A 13,684-nucleotide genomic window follows, 5' to 3' on the forward strand; every position below is an offset into this window, starting at 1 on the left:
ATATATCTTACACATGCTATTTATACAAAAAAAGTTAGCACATATAAATATATTCCAGTGCTTAAAAACGTAGACCTTAAAGTTCATTGGAAGTGAAATGCAGGGGAAAAGTTCAAAATGGACTCTTATTTAAATGTTTTGATTTTGGAGTTATGAAAGTGTAAAAACAAGTTTAAAAAATCTCTAGTCCCACCTTCCAGAAGCAACCACTGATAATTTTTTGATGTGTAGAGCCTTCTCATCATTTACACAACTATTTTATATAATTGAGGCTATGTTATTTAACTTTTTTTTCACTTAGCTATGCTGCCAGTACTTCCCATGTCATTTAATGATTTTCTACATGATGATTTTTAATAGCTGTGTAGTAAGGCATCATATGAATATACGTAACCATTGTCCTACTGTTGAACTTTTAGGTAATTTCCTATATTTAATCAGTGTGAATAACAGGCTGATAAAATACAGTGCAGTATAGATGAACAGGAATGGGGAACTGGAGGCTTGGACTCTGAGGCCACCTCTGAGTGCTTTCCGATAAGTCATTTCACCTCCCTGAGCTCCAGTTTCCTCACTTAGAAAATTGTAGGCTGAACTAGATGAAGTTCCAGATCCTCTTCTGTGCTAACATAGACACCAGCACTTCCAGGATTACTGAACACTTTGGTGGGGAATGTCTTGAGTAGGATGCTGCACTGGAGAACTCTAAACAGCTAGAAGGTAATGTAAGGTCTACACTTTCTGCGTTGTTTGCAGAGCTAAAACAGCAAAAGTGATCAGTGCACTGGAAAAAGTGGGAAAGCATCAAAACACCTTTGATTCTGCCACCCCTTTCCTCTCCTCTGAGAGCTAAGAAGGATTGACATCCAACCTTGCCGTCCCCCTAGACTTCAAGCGTGTGTTGCTCAATTGGAGGATGATGCTTACAGGTGTGACTGGGCATTTTACACTGTTTGCATTTGTGCATATTCTCAGCTTCATAAACAAGTTTAAAAAAATTTTTTTTTTAATTTAAGTATGATCCCATAGTAAGATCCCATATGCTGCATGGCATATGGAATCTTAGTTCCCTAACCAGGGATCAAACCCACTTTCCCTGCAGTGAAAGTACAGAGTCTTAACCACCGGACCACCAGGGAAGTGGTTAATGTGCATTAATTTAAAGATAACTCATTTAAAGTAAGTTAGCTTTACTGAAACAATGCTGTATACCTCATGAACTTACATTCTAGGAGACAGGGAGAGAAAACAAACAGACACAAAATATATCATGTTGTTCCAGTATGTCAAGTGGGGCTAACTATTAAGCAGAAAAAAGGAAGTAGGGTAAAAGAAATAGGAAATGTGTGAACTAGGGAGGAAGTTGCTATATTATATTGAGGGCACAGGAATGACCACTCTGGTAATGTGACATTTGAGGAGAGACCTAAAGTGTATAAGACATCAGGCCATGCAGACCTCTGAGGGGATGCGTATCCTAAGCAAGGTCAATAGCAAGTAATTTTTTGAGGTAGGAGGTTATGTGGTGTGTTCTCTGCCTCTGTGACTAGAACCAACAGAACAAGAAGAAAAGTAGAGAAGATGAAGTCAGAGAGGCAGCAGGGTGGCAGATCCTACTGGCTCCTATTAGGAACATGGCATTTATTCTGAGTCAGGTGGAAGCAATTAGAGGATTTGGGGCAGAGAAGTGACATAATCTGGTTTAGGCTTTAAAATGATCTTTCAGGGTGCTTTATTGAAAATACACATGGGTGGGTATCGAGGGATGAGTAGGGCAGAAGCTAGGGAAAACTAGTTAAAATGCTACTGCAGTAATTCAGAGAAATGCAGTATTGGCTACACTAGGACAAAAGTATAGGAGGGTGAGAACCGGTCTGATCCTTGGTGCATTTGAAGGAATAGCTAAAAGGATCTTCTGATAGAGTGTAAGATAAAAGAGGAATCAAGGGAGAGAGCAAGGATTTTAGCCTGAGCAATTGTAAAGACAGAACTGCCATCCACTGAAGTGAGAAAGACTTTGAGAGCAGAAAGTTCAGGGAGAAAATTAGGAGTTCAGGTTTGAATGTGTTCAGTTCGAGATGCCTATTAGAAATGCAAGTAGAGAGTTCACAGGCATTTGGATAAATGAGTCTGGAATTCAGGTGACAGGTCTGGGCTGGAGATAGAAATTGCAGGGGGGGTCTTTATCATAAGATGAATTCCATAAATAACTTTACCTATCCCATAAAAATATTTTTAAATATTACAGGAATGTATGGAAAAACTCAATTAGGTCAGAAAATGATTAATAAGGATTTATGCTTGAGTCTTCCTGCAAGTTGTCACCCAGGTAAATATTTTGAAATCAATCCATGCTGCTTAAATGAAATTCTACTTTAGGACGATGTCTTTTATTGCTTTGGAGGATTACTCTAGCTTATGAAAATTATTGCTCTAGTGTTCTTCCTCTACACTGTTGACTTAAATGAAACTTGTATCAAAAAGGAATGAGGTTTCACAAGCAATTACTGTATTTTAGAGCTGGAATGGCCTTAACGGCCTCATTTAATCTAGGACTTCATTTTACAGAAAGAGGAAAAAACGGAAGTTCAAACAGCTCCCAAAGTCATTCAGCTAGTATACTTATTAATCATTTACTTAACACAACAAATTAAGTTGGGTGATATTCTACGTGTTGGTGATAAAACAGTCAACAATAAAAATAAAGACTCTATCACATGGAATTTACAGTCCCTTTGGGGGAGCTAGAAAACAAACATGCAAATGTACAATATGGCACATAATTGATAAGTGCTATGAAGAAAAGTGAATCAAGATAAGGATAGGGTGATAAGTAATTTATTTTTCAAATTGGGACACTTTTTAGAATAAAAGGAGTTGAAAACTAGATGGGAAGTCAGGTCAGCAGGCATAAGCTGGGGCATCCAGCTTGGACAAATGAAAATGTAAGGCTGCCCAGGTAAGTTGGATGGGGTGGTGCTGAGGGGCTGAGTCAGGTTTATTCCACATAAAGTGGTCAGGAGTCAGAAGACATGGTGACATGTGAGGAGAGGCCTGAAGACAGTGAAGGAAGAGGCCATGCATATATTTGGGGTTGGCTGCCGCAGACAAAGGAAGCAACAATGAAGCCTCTGACGAGGGTGGCATGTGGAGAAACAGTGTGGTTGCTGGAGAGGGAACACGGGAATAATGGTAGGAGGTGAGACAAGCTGAACTTTTAGGCTATTAAAATGATTGTGGTGTCTGTTATGCTTAATAGAAGAAGGCATTTGTTGGTTATGATATGAAGAGTGACATCTAATTTTATTTTTAATAATAATAATTTGGCTGTCCTATTGACAATAGTCTGGGATGGGGGTGAGAATTTAAAAACAATGTCACTTACCATGCCAGCAAGAAAAATTCTTGGTAATAAATATAAGAAAAGCTGTATAAGGCTTCTACCGGAAAATCTTATTGCTAAAATTAAGGAAGACTAAATAAATGAGGTGCTCTGGGATGACCTAGATGAGTGGGATGGGGGATGTGGGAGAGAGGTCCAAGAGGGAGGGGATATATGTATACAAAGAGCTGATTCACTTCGTTATATATGACACAACATTGTAAAGCAATTATACTCCAATAAAAATTCTTTTTAAATGTGAATCAAAAAAAAAAAGAAGTACATCATGTTCACATATTAGAAGACTCAATATTGTAAAAATGTCAATTTCCCCCCAATTCTATAGATTCAACACATTTCCAACCAAAATTCAAGCAGGTTATTTTTTGGCATAAATTGACAGTCTGGTACTATTTATAAAGAGTTGCCAACGACCCAGAATAATTTTTTAAAATATTTAAATAGAAAAAATTTGCAAGATTTGTATTATTTTAAGAATTACTATAAAGTCATAATAATTATTGATATGGAATAGAAGAATGGATTAGTAAAAACAGGAAGTCCAGAACTAGATACACAATGAAGTGTGGTAATTTTATTTTTATAAAGGCACCAATGAAATTTAATGTGGACAAAGAAATTATATATGGTTTTCAATATATAGTACCAGAAGAACTGGCTGTCTACATGAAAAAAAAAAAGAAGCTTGACCAATACCTCACTCCATATACAGAAATTAACTCAAGATGGGATATAGATCTAAACATAAAAATTCAATCTAAAAGTCTCCTTAAAGAAAATACTGGATAATATCTTTGCAAACTTCAGGTGTTCAATGATTTCTTAGAACACAGAAATCATTAAACGTAATAAAAAGTTTAATAAACTGAACTTCCTTAAAAGTAAAAACTTCTTTTCAAAAATAGTCATTACTAAGAAAATTAGAAGGCAAACCTCGATGGGATAAAAGCATTGCAATGTATTTATACAACAAAGGATTTGTATTTAAACTATATAAAGATTTGCTAAAATTCAATAATAAAAAGACAAAAAACTTAATAAAAATTCGCACAAAACATAGACGACCACAAAATAAGGAATATTAATGGCCAATAAGCACAGTCATTAGGGTTGTGTAAATTGAAACCCAATGAGATATAATGAGTATACACATACCTAGTACAATGCTAAAATAAAAAAAAATAAAACTAATAACAGTATACTGTATTTTTCTATGTCAACCTGGTTAAGCTAAAGACTATATTTCCTAGAATTTCCTTTTCTGTTTTAGATTTGGCCCAAAGAGAAACTTTTGTATAATTTATATAAATAAAGCAGTAGACATTACTCTCAAAAGTTTGCTGGTGTCAGATTTAGTGCCAGACTGGTGCAGATGTATTCACTGAGTTATGGCATGACCTCATTTTACAAGGTTGTCCAACTCAACTTCCAGGGTGATCAACAGCAACCCCAGGTCTACCATGCTTGGCTCTGGACCCACAAAATTGGTAGCTACACAAAGACAACAAGTTCCCATAGAGCTCGCCATGAACTGCCTTTTCTTGGTCCTACTGCAGTGGATGTTTAGTTTCTCAGACTTCCCTGCAAGCTCTAACTTGTCTACCTGCACCAGTACTTTAGGTAGACTCATGAATGACTCTTTTTCTGATCCCAACCCTTCCATTTACTCCATATTTTCACTTTTGTGTAAGATCTAATTCCTACAATGAATCCCTTATTCCACTAACACTCATGCTAGCTCTGTTTCCCAGAGGAACGCTTGATGACTATAGTTCTTGGAACCTCATCTGCATTTGGATCTGATTTAGATAACTATATTCTCAATTCTGAGACTGATGCCATCATTGAAATGAAACTTTGGGGGTTCTGGAATGACAGGATTATATTTTTTCATGTGAAAAGACTATAAATTCTTTGTGATCAAAGACTGCTAAAAGGTAGATTGCTAAAAGGTCTCAAATACTTCCTATCCCTGCAGTAGTACTCCTTTCCAATGTGATTTTTCAGTTCTTTCTATTAAAGGTGGAATCCATTTCCCCATGCCTTAAATGTGTTCTTGGCCACATGACTTTCTTTGGCTACTAGGACATTAACAAACATGAACCAAGCAGAGGATTAGAAAGTGGAAGTGGAATGGAGCTTGCTTTAATCTGCTGACTTTAACCAGCAAGCCATGTGGATGAGTCCTGGCTAGCCTCTGAAACACACAAAGCCAAGTCATGCCTGTCATCCCAGCTGATGATGAGGTAATCACCAAACACACAAGTGAGGCTGTCCTAAGCCGTCAAGTTCCAGTGAGTTGGCTCAGATTGGTGTTATTTTATGAGTTATGTAGAGATTTGTTATGAAGCAAAAACTACCCAGTACAAATATTAAATGTTGAGACGATGCCAAGCAACTCCAACTCTTAGTCACTGATGATGGGAAATGACTCTGGAAAACTGTTTGGCAGTTCCTTATGAAGTTAAACACACACCTACCGTAATATCCAGAAATTCCAGTCTTAGACGTTTACCTAAGAGAAATGAAAACACATAGTCACACAAAGATTTTTACAAGAAAGTTCATAGCAGCTCTACTCATGACAGTAAAAATGGGAAATAAGCTAAATGTCCATCAACAGGAGAATAAACGAAATGTGATGTATTCGGTAATACCATTCAGGAGTAAAAAGGAATGAACGACAAATATATAAATAAATAGATAAATAAATATATAATTATTATATAATAATAATAAATAAATAATAAAAACTTTAGGTTTAGTGAATGAAGCAAGATACAACAGTATTTACCATGGAATCCCCTATATGTAAAGTTCCCAGAGAAACATACAAGGAAACGGAGACAGCGGAGTAAAGGTGTGTACAGGTCCTCGGTGGGTTGAAATGAGATAGAAAGAAAGGGGATTTTGTTAGAAGTTGGAATGCTTGAATTTGTCACCTTAGTTTTTATTTTCTCTACATATGATTATTTTTCTCTTCTCTCCCCAATATTTCTGCCACAGTTTATGTTCCAGTTAAATATCAGTTAACTTCAGAGACCCATATAAGCAAAGCAGGCAAAGACACCACAATCTAAAACATGAACAGCTTTGGACCTCAGAAAAGTGTATTAAAATAGTTTCCAGAATTGAAAGAAAAAATATGAAATTACTGGAAGCAAAATTATCAAGAACAACAACAAAATGATTTTAGTTTAAAAAAAAGCCTTCTCCTTAAGTATGTTCATCATATATGATCACTTGATTTTGAAGAACAGTCCTTCCAGATAAATTGGGCAGGGATGGTTATCATTCTTTTTTTTTTTTTTTTTACTGATTCAGATATTGAGGGGAGAGTGCGTTGGTAACTTGCTCAAAATTAGGTGTTTCCTCAAAACCATTCCCAGAAGACAGACTGGACTCTGAAAGCACTGTGTTTCTCAGTGGACTGTATGTATTGAAAAATGTGTGCTGTCAATCCGCAGAAACACATGTTTACATTTAACTCAACACTGGGATCTGAGGTAAAATCCATTAATCTAAAAGGAAATCGCCAATGCGATTTTATTCCACTAATTCATTCTGACCTATTATTTACAAAAGATTCAGAAACCAAATTCAAAAATTAATTCAACATATAGGAATTTCTATTCATAGTGTACTGAACCTAAATTTTTCTTTTAGGGCTGCTGGGTTTATTGTCTTTTGGGGTGGTTTTCTTTTGTTTTGTTTTAATCTAATTTTAAAAATATATCAGTGACATCATAAAAGTTCAATGTAAAAACTTTTGAACATTCTTATGTTTTCATCTTATTCAAAACAAACAAATGAACACTCTTACTAAGGACATTCTTAGTAAACGCTTTGTCTCCATGTTTGAAGTTTAAAGAAAAGATAGCACTTTTAATAAATTAAAGGTACTTACAGATTTTTCACACACTTTTTGTCTAGAACCCAGTGGGATGTAAGTTTAGTTCTAGAAAAGGGATCAGGTCTGAAAGCAGTCTTTTGAGTTGCTAAAACTCCCCTGGAGAAGTTCTGAGGAGAGATTGTAGACATAATCGTTGATACAGGTCAAATTTACTAATTTTCTGTTCATTCTGCCATCTGTGACACCTAACTTTTAACACACATCATTATGCAAGATGATTGTTTTGATGTTTGGCTACATAACAAACCAGCCAAAATTTCACAGCTTAAAACAACCATTTGATTACTCCTCACCATTCTGCATGTTAATTGGGATCGCCTGGGTAGTTCTAGGCCAGAGCTGTCACTATTGGGGCCACAGCTACTGGGTGGCTCTATTGGGCTGGAACATCTAAGATGATGCACTCACATGGCTGTTGGTTGATGCTGGCTGAAGGCTGGGAGCTCAGCTGGGCATGTTGACCGCAGCACCTCACATGGACCCTCAGGTGGCTTGGGCTTTTCACCGATGGCAGCTGGGCTCTAGAAGGCAGAGTTTGAAGAGTGAGTGTTCCCAGAGGACAGAAGCAAAAGCTGCCAGTCAGTGCTCTAAAAGGCTAAGCCTAGAACTGGCACAGTGTCACTTCTGCCATTATCTATTACTTAAGCAGTCACAGGATGAGACTAGATTCAGGATGAGGGAAAATAAACTCTACTTCTCAAAGGAAAGCATTACAAAGAAATGGTGGCCATCTTTAATCCACCAAACCTCTTGTCAATAAATCAAGCTATGGATTACATAAATGGTGTTTTGAGGAAGAACATTTCTTATGCCTTCCATTTCTTCAATCTTTATCTCAATAATGTTATATGGCAAATAATGCCACATTCCTAATCAACCTATAGTCCACATTCTATGCTTTTTTTAAAATTGGAGATTGTTTACTTCTTTCTGTAAGGTACAACCTTAAAAGCACAATTTTAGCAACCATATTTGTTCCTTCATACAGGTTTTCCTTTCCCATTTACTTTCATGAAAGTAAAGTCAGAGCTGCCAGAATTTCTTTCAGATCGTAAAGAAAGATCTCTCTACCACTAGGCTATGTTTCCCCTCTCCAACAGCTACATCCCACACAGAGCATTAATGTGAACCTGGATGACCTCCTTCATTATTTATTCCCGATTTCTAGCCTCTGCATGGTAAAATTATAACTGAGTGGGAAGCAATTTCTGTTCAGTTTAAGAATCTGTTGAAGTCATTCAAGTAACTTGCCCATAGCAACAGAGAGAAGCTACAATGTCATACTTGCAGCTTAATACTGAGCTCTGCAAATTGCACAAACATAATTTCCTTTTCTTTTTCACAAAGATGAGCAGTTCAAGTGTCAGAGCAGGTATGCTCATGTATGAGCAAACTCAATAAACAAAGTTATAAATGATAAATCTAAATTAAAGATTTAGTGTCTTCCCTTTCATTAACATTTACCTCTTATTGGGAAATTCAATTTTAAAAAGTCCACCAAACTGTTACGTGTGTAGTGCAGAGGAACTTATTATATGACACAGCACCTACTCTATGACTCTGTACTGACCCTATGACTGTCTTGATTGCTGTAGCTGTGGAGTGAGTTTTGAAATCAGAAGGTGTAAGCCCTCCCACTTTTTTCTCCTTCAAGATTGTTTTGGCTATTTGATGTCTTTTGCATTTCCATATGAATTTTAGGATCAGATGTCTCTTGCACTTCCATATGAATTTTAGGATCAGCTTATCCTTTTCTGCAAAAAAGGCAATTGGACATTTCACAGGGCTTGCATTTAATCCGTAGATAATTTTGGGGGGTTACTGTCATTTTAACAATATTAAGTCTTTCAGTCCATGAACACAGGATGTCTTTCTATTTATTTAGATCTTTCATTTTTTAAAATAATATTTTGTGGTTTTTAGTGTACAAATCTTATATTTCCTTGATTAAATTTATTCCTAAGTATTTTATTCTTTTTGATGTATTGTGAAGGGAACTGCTTTGTTAATTTCATTTTCAGATTGCTCATTGCTATGGTATAGAAATATAACTAATTTTTGTATATTGTACACTGATCTTGAACACTGACACTTTGCAGAGCTAGTTTATTTAAAACTAAAGCTACTATTGTTTTAGTGAATTCTTTAGGGTTTTCTGTATATAATATCATGTTTTCTCCAAATAGAGATAATTTTATCTCTTACTTTCCAATCTAGATGTCTTTTAATTCTTTTTTTTTTTTTTTTTGACTAATTTCCCTGGCTAGAACCTCCAGTACAATGTTGAATGAAGTGGCAAAAGCAGACATACTTATCTTGTTCCTGAAAGCTTTTAGTTTTTCATCATTAATCATGATGTTTGCTGTGGGTTTTCAATAGTTGGCTTTTATCATGTTGAGAAAGTTCCCTTCTATTCCTAGTTTGTTGTGTGTTTTCATCAAGAAATAGTATTGGATTTTGTCATATGCTTTTTCTGCATATATTGAAATGGTCATGTGTTTTCTTTCCTTTATTCTATTAATATGATGTTACTTTGATTATTTTTGCAGGTTGGACCAATCTTGCATTCCTGAGAAAAATTCCACTTGTAATGGTATATAATTATTTTTAATGCTGCTGGAATTAGTTTGCTAGAATTTTTTGAAGATTTTTGCATCTATACTCACAAGGGATATTCGTCTGTAGTTTTCATTTCCTGTGATGCTCTTTCCTGCCTTTGGCATTGGGGTAATACTGGCCTCATAGAATGAGTTAGGAAGTGTTCCATCTTTCTCTGTTTTTTTTTTTTTAATATCATGATGTTTTACTTATTTATTTATTGGCTGAGACGTGTATGCCTTTTTTTTTTTTTTTTTTTTTTTTGGCTGTACTGTGCATCATGAAGGATCTTAGTTCCCTGACCAGGAATCGAACCCGAGCCCCCTGCATTGGGAGCGCAGAGTCTTAACCCTGGACCGACAGGTCTAAACACTGGACCGCCAGGGAAGTCCCCTCTTTCTGTTTTTTGAAAGAGTTAGTGAAAGGTAGGCATTAATTCTTCTTTATGTACTTGGTAGAATTTATCAGTAAAGCCCTCTGGTCCTACACTTTTCTTTTTTGGCATTTGTTTGATTACTAAATCAGTCTCTTGTAGTAAGATTTTGTATTTCTCCTTTAGTTTAGAACAATGTCAACTTAATTTCAATAATATATAAAAACATTGTTCCTGTGTATCTCCATCCTCCACCTTCATGCTGTTATCAGAAATCACATCTTTATCCATTGTGTGCCTGTTATCACAGATCTATAATTATTGATTTATGCAATTGTCTTTTAAGTCAGGTAGAAAAAATGAATTACAAACAAAAACACATTTATACTGTCTTTTATATTTACCTAGGTAGTTAGTTATCTCTATCGGTGTTATTTCTTCATGTGGATTTGAATTACTGTGTAATGTCTTTTTATTTCAGCCTGAATGACTCCAACAAACATAACTTTAGCAGTTGTTCCAGGAGAGGTCTGCTAGCGACAAACTCTCATAGTTTTTGTTGATCTGGGAATGTGTTAATGTCACCTTCATTTTCAAAGGATAGTTTGGTCAGATATAGATTTCTTAGTTGAAAGTTTGAACATGTCATCCCATTGCCTTCTGGTCTCCATAGTTTCTAATAAGAAACCACTGTTTATCTTATTGAGCATCTCTTACACATGATGTATCATTTCTCTCTTGCTGCTTTCAAGATTCTCTTTGTTTTTGGTTTTGGACAGTTTGATTATGATGTGTCTAGGTATGGAGTTTGAGTTTATTCTACTTAGAGTTCATTGAGCTCTACAGATAAATGTTTGTCAACAAATTTGGGAAGTTTGGACCATTATTTCTTCAAATATTCTTTTTTGCCCTTTTCTGTCTAGTCTCCTTCTGGGACCTCTCTTATGATTGTCAGTACATTTTATGATGTTCCACAGGTCTCTGAGGTTCTGTTCACTTTTCTTCATTCTTTTTTCTTTCTTTTTCTGGGACTTGGTAATTTCAATTGTGAAGTTCACTGATTCTTTCTTCTGCTTGCTCAAATCTGACCTGCTGTTGAGACCTTCTAATGAATTTTTCGTATCACTTATTGTACTTTTCAATTCCAGAATTTCTATTTGGTTCCTTTTTGTAACTTCTTTATTTATATTCTCTATTTCATGAGCCACCAGTCTCATCCTTTCCTTTAGTTCTTTATTCATGGTTTCCTTCAGCTCTTTGAACATGTTTAAAATAGCTAATTTAGAGGTTTTGTTTAGATAGTCCAATGTCTGAGTTTTCTCCGAGATACTTTTTTTGTTTCTTTGCATGCATTGTAATTTTTTCGTTGAAAACTGAGCACTGTGAATCTTATAATGGGGAAACTCTGGAAATCAATTTCTCTCCCTTCCAGTCCCCCAGCTAGGTTTGTTGATGTTGCTGATTATTGTCGTTTTTGTTTGTTTAATGATTTTTCTGAACTAATTTTGGAAAGTATGTATCTTTTGTCATGTGTGACCGCTGAAATATCTATTCCGTTAGGTTAGTAGTTAGCTAATGACTGGACAGAGATTTCCTTAAAGTCCTGGAGCCACAAAATAGCCCATTCTTTGCCAAGAGGTTTGCCTTCAATACTAAACCACGAAGTTTAAAACTCTACCTTAGCTTTTATCTTCTGCTTCCACAGAGCCTTAAGAGCCAGAGTTAAGAGCTGGCACATAACAACCACCACGACAATAACTGATCCCTCACTGCTAAATCAAGAATGTACAGTGCCTAAGAAAGGTTTTATTTCTACCATTCAGAATAGACTGCAGTTGCTTTAGCACTTAATTTTCAAAGTACTTTTGAATAACTTATGAAATTGTTATGTTCCCATATAAAGGATTCATACCTTTTGTATATCAATGTTTTTATCTGATTGTGAAAGTAATACCACCACAGCATTCTTTTTCTAATCCACGATTTCCAGTTTTTTGCTTTTATTAACATTGCTGCAATGAATATCCTTGCAACATGAACTAAATTTACAAATTTCCAAGAATATCTGTAGGATAAATGGCTATGGGAAATTCAACGTAAAATGGCATTTGTAATTTTGATAGGTATTGTCCATTTGTCCTTTATATACATTTTGCCACCTTTCATTCTCTTCAGCAATATGAGACGCCGTTTTGTCACACCCTAGTAATTTTAGTAAATATTTCTTTGGCCAATCTAATAGATGAAAAATGGTATCTTAGTGTAGTTTTGGATTTGCATCTTTGTGAGTGTGTTTCAGCATCGTTTCATCTGTTTAATGGTCATTTGTATTTCCTCTTCAATTAGTTGTTTCTGCTTATTCATTGCTCCTTTTCTGGTCTTTTTGACTTGTAGGAGGAGTTCTTTAAAAATCAAGGATAATAGCAGTTTAACTATAACATAAAATACTTTTCCAGGATCATCTTTTGAGTTTATTTATGATGAGTTTTGGCAATGTATTTATTTATTTTTGTGTGGTTGAAAGTATCAGATTTTGAGTCATACTTAAAAAGACTTCCCCAATTTCAAGACTTTAAAAAAATCTCATGTTTTATCTTAGTAATTTTTTTCATTTAAATTATTAATCTATCTGAAATTAATTTGGATAAAAAATTAGAGCTAGGGAGCCAACATTTTCCCCTAAATGACCACTCAGTTATCTCAACACATTTTATCAATAATCAAATTATCTTTGCTGATAAGAAATAACATCCCTTCATATACTACATTTCCAAATGCTTTTAGACCCAGTTTTGGACTTTCTAACCCTGTGATCTATCTGGCTATTCTCATGCTAATATCATTTTTTAAAAAAATTTCAAGGTATACAGTATACTTACTTCAGCAGAATATTGAATAACCCAAGTCTTTATCATCACAGAAGGAAATGTTGGTATGTAGAATTAAATATAAAATTGCATCAAAAATTTAATGGTCACAATTTTATTATTAAAAATGTTTTAGTAATCAAATTTTAGAAGTTTAACATTATAATGTAGAGAAATAGTTTGTCAGTATCACCAGCAGCTAGATAGTTCCTGTCTACTCTACTATATGTAATCCATCATACAAAATTGATGTTCACTTCAACTAAACAAACTGAACTTTCTTTTTTCTTTTTTGGTCTGCTCTTCCAGTATCGGTTACCGATGATGGTGATGTTGCTTTTTTTCCCTTTCAAACAAAAACAAAAATATGCATTTATTTCCCCCACAATTTCTGGACTTGAAGACTTGACTTATGGTGGTGATGATATTTCATTGACGCTATATCATGAAATAAGATACTTTCAGAATAAGATTCAGGAGAACACTTAATACCACTAACATTAAAAAAAAATTTGTTTTTTGCACACCAG

The 13,684-nt window shown here is 35.1% G+C and overlaps 1 protein-coding gene across 1 annotated transcript in view; it reads right to left on the reverse strand.

Annotated features, from left to right (window-relative positions):
• The window catches only part of ADGB (androglobin), a 187,172-nt gene extending 179,339 nt beyond the window's left edge, over window positions 1–7,833 (reverse strand). Inside the window, exons 1-2 of the mRNA XM_067701839.1 lie at window positions 6,198–7,833; window positions 5,884–5,918 (exon numbers count right to left, since the gene is read on the reverse strand). The gene's annotated coding sequence lies outside the window, so the exon portion shown is untranslated. The remainder of the gene's footprint in view (window positions 1–5,883; window positions 5,919–6,197) is intronic.
• Window positions 7,834–13,684: the final 5,851 nt, after the last annotated feature.

The sequence above is a fragment of the Pseudorca crassidens genome, chromosome 13, assembly GCF_039906515.1.
Source record: "Pseudorca crassidens isolate mPseCra1 chromosome 13, mPseCra1.hap1, whole genome shotgun sequence".
Taxonomy (NCBI): domain Eukaryota; kingdom Metazoa; phylum Chordata; class Mammalia; order Artiodactyla; family Delphinidae; genus Pseudorca; species Pseudorca crassidens.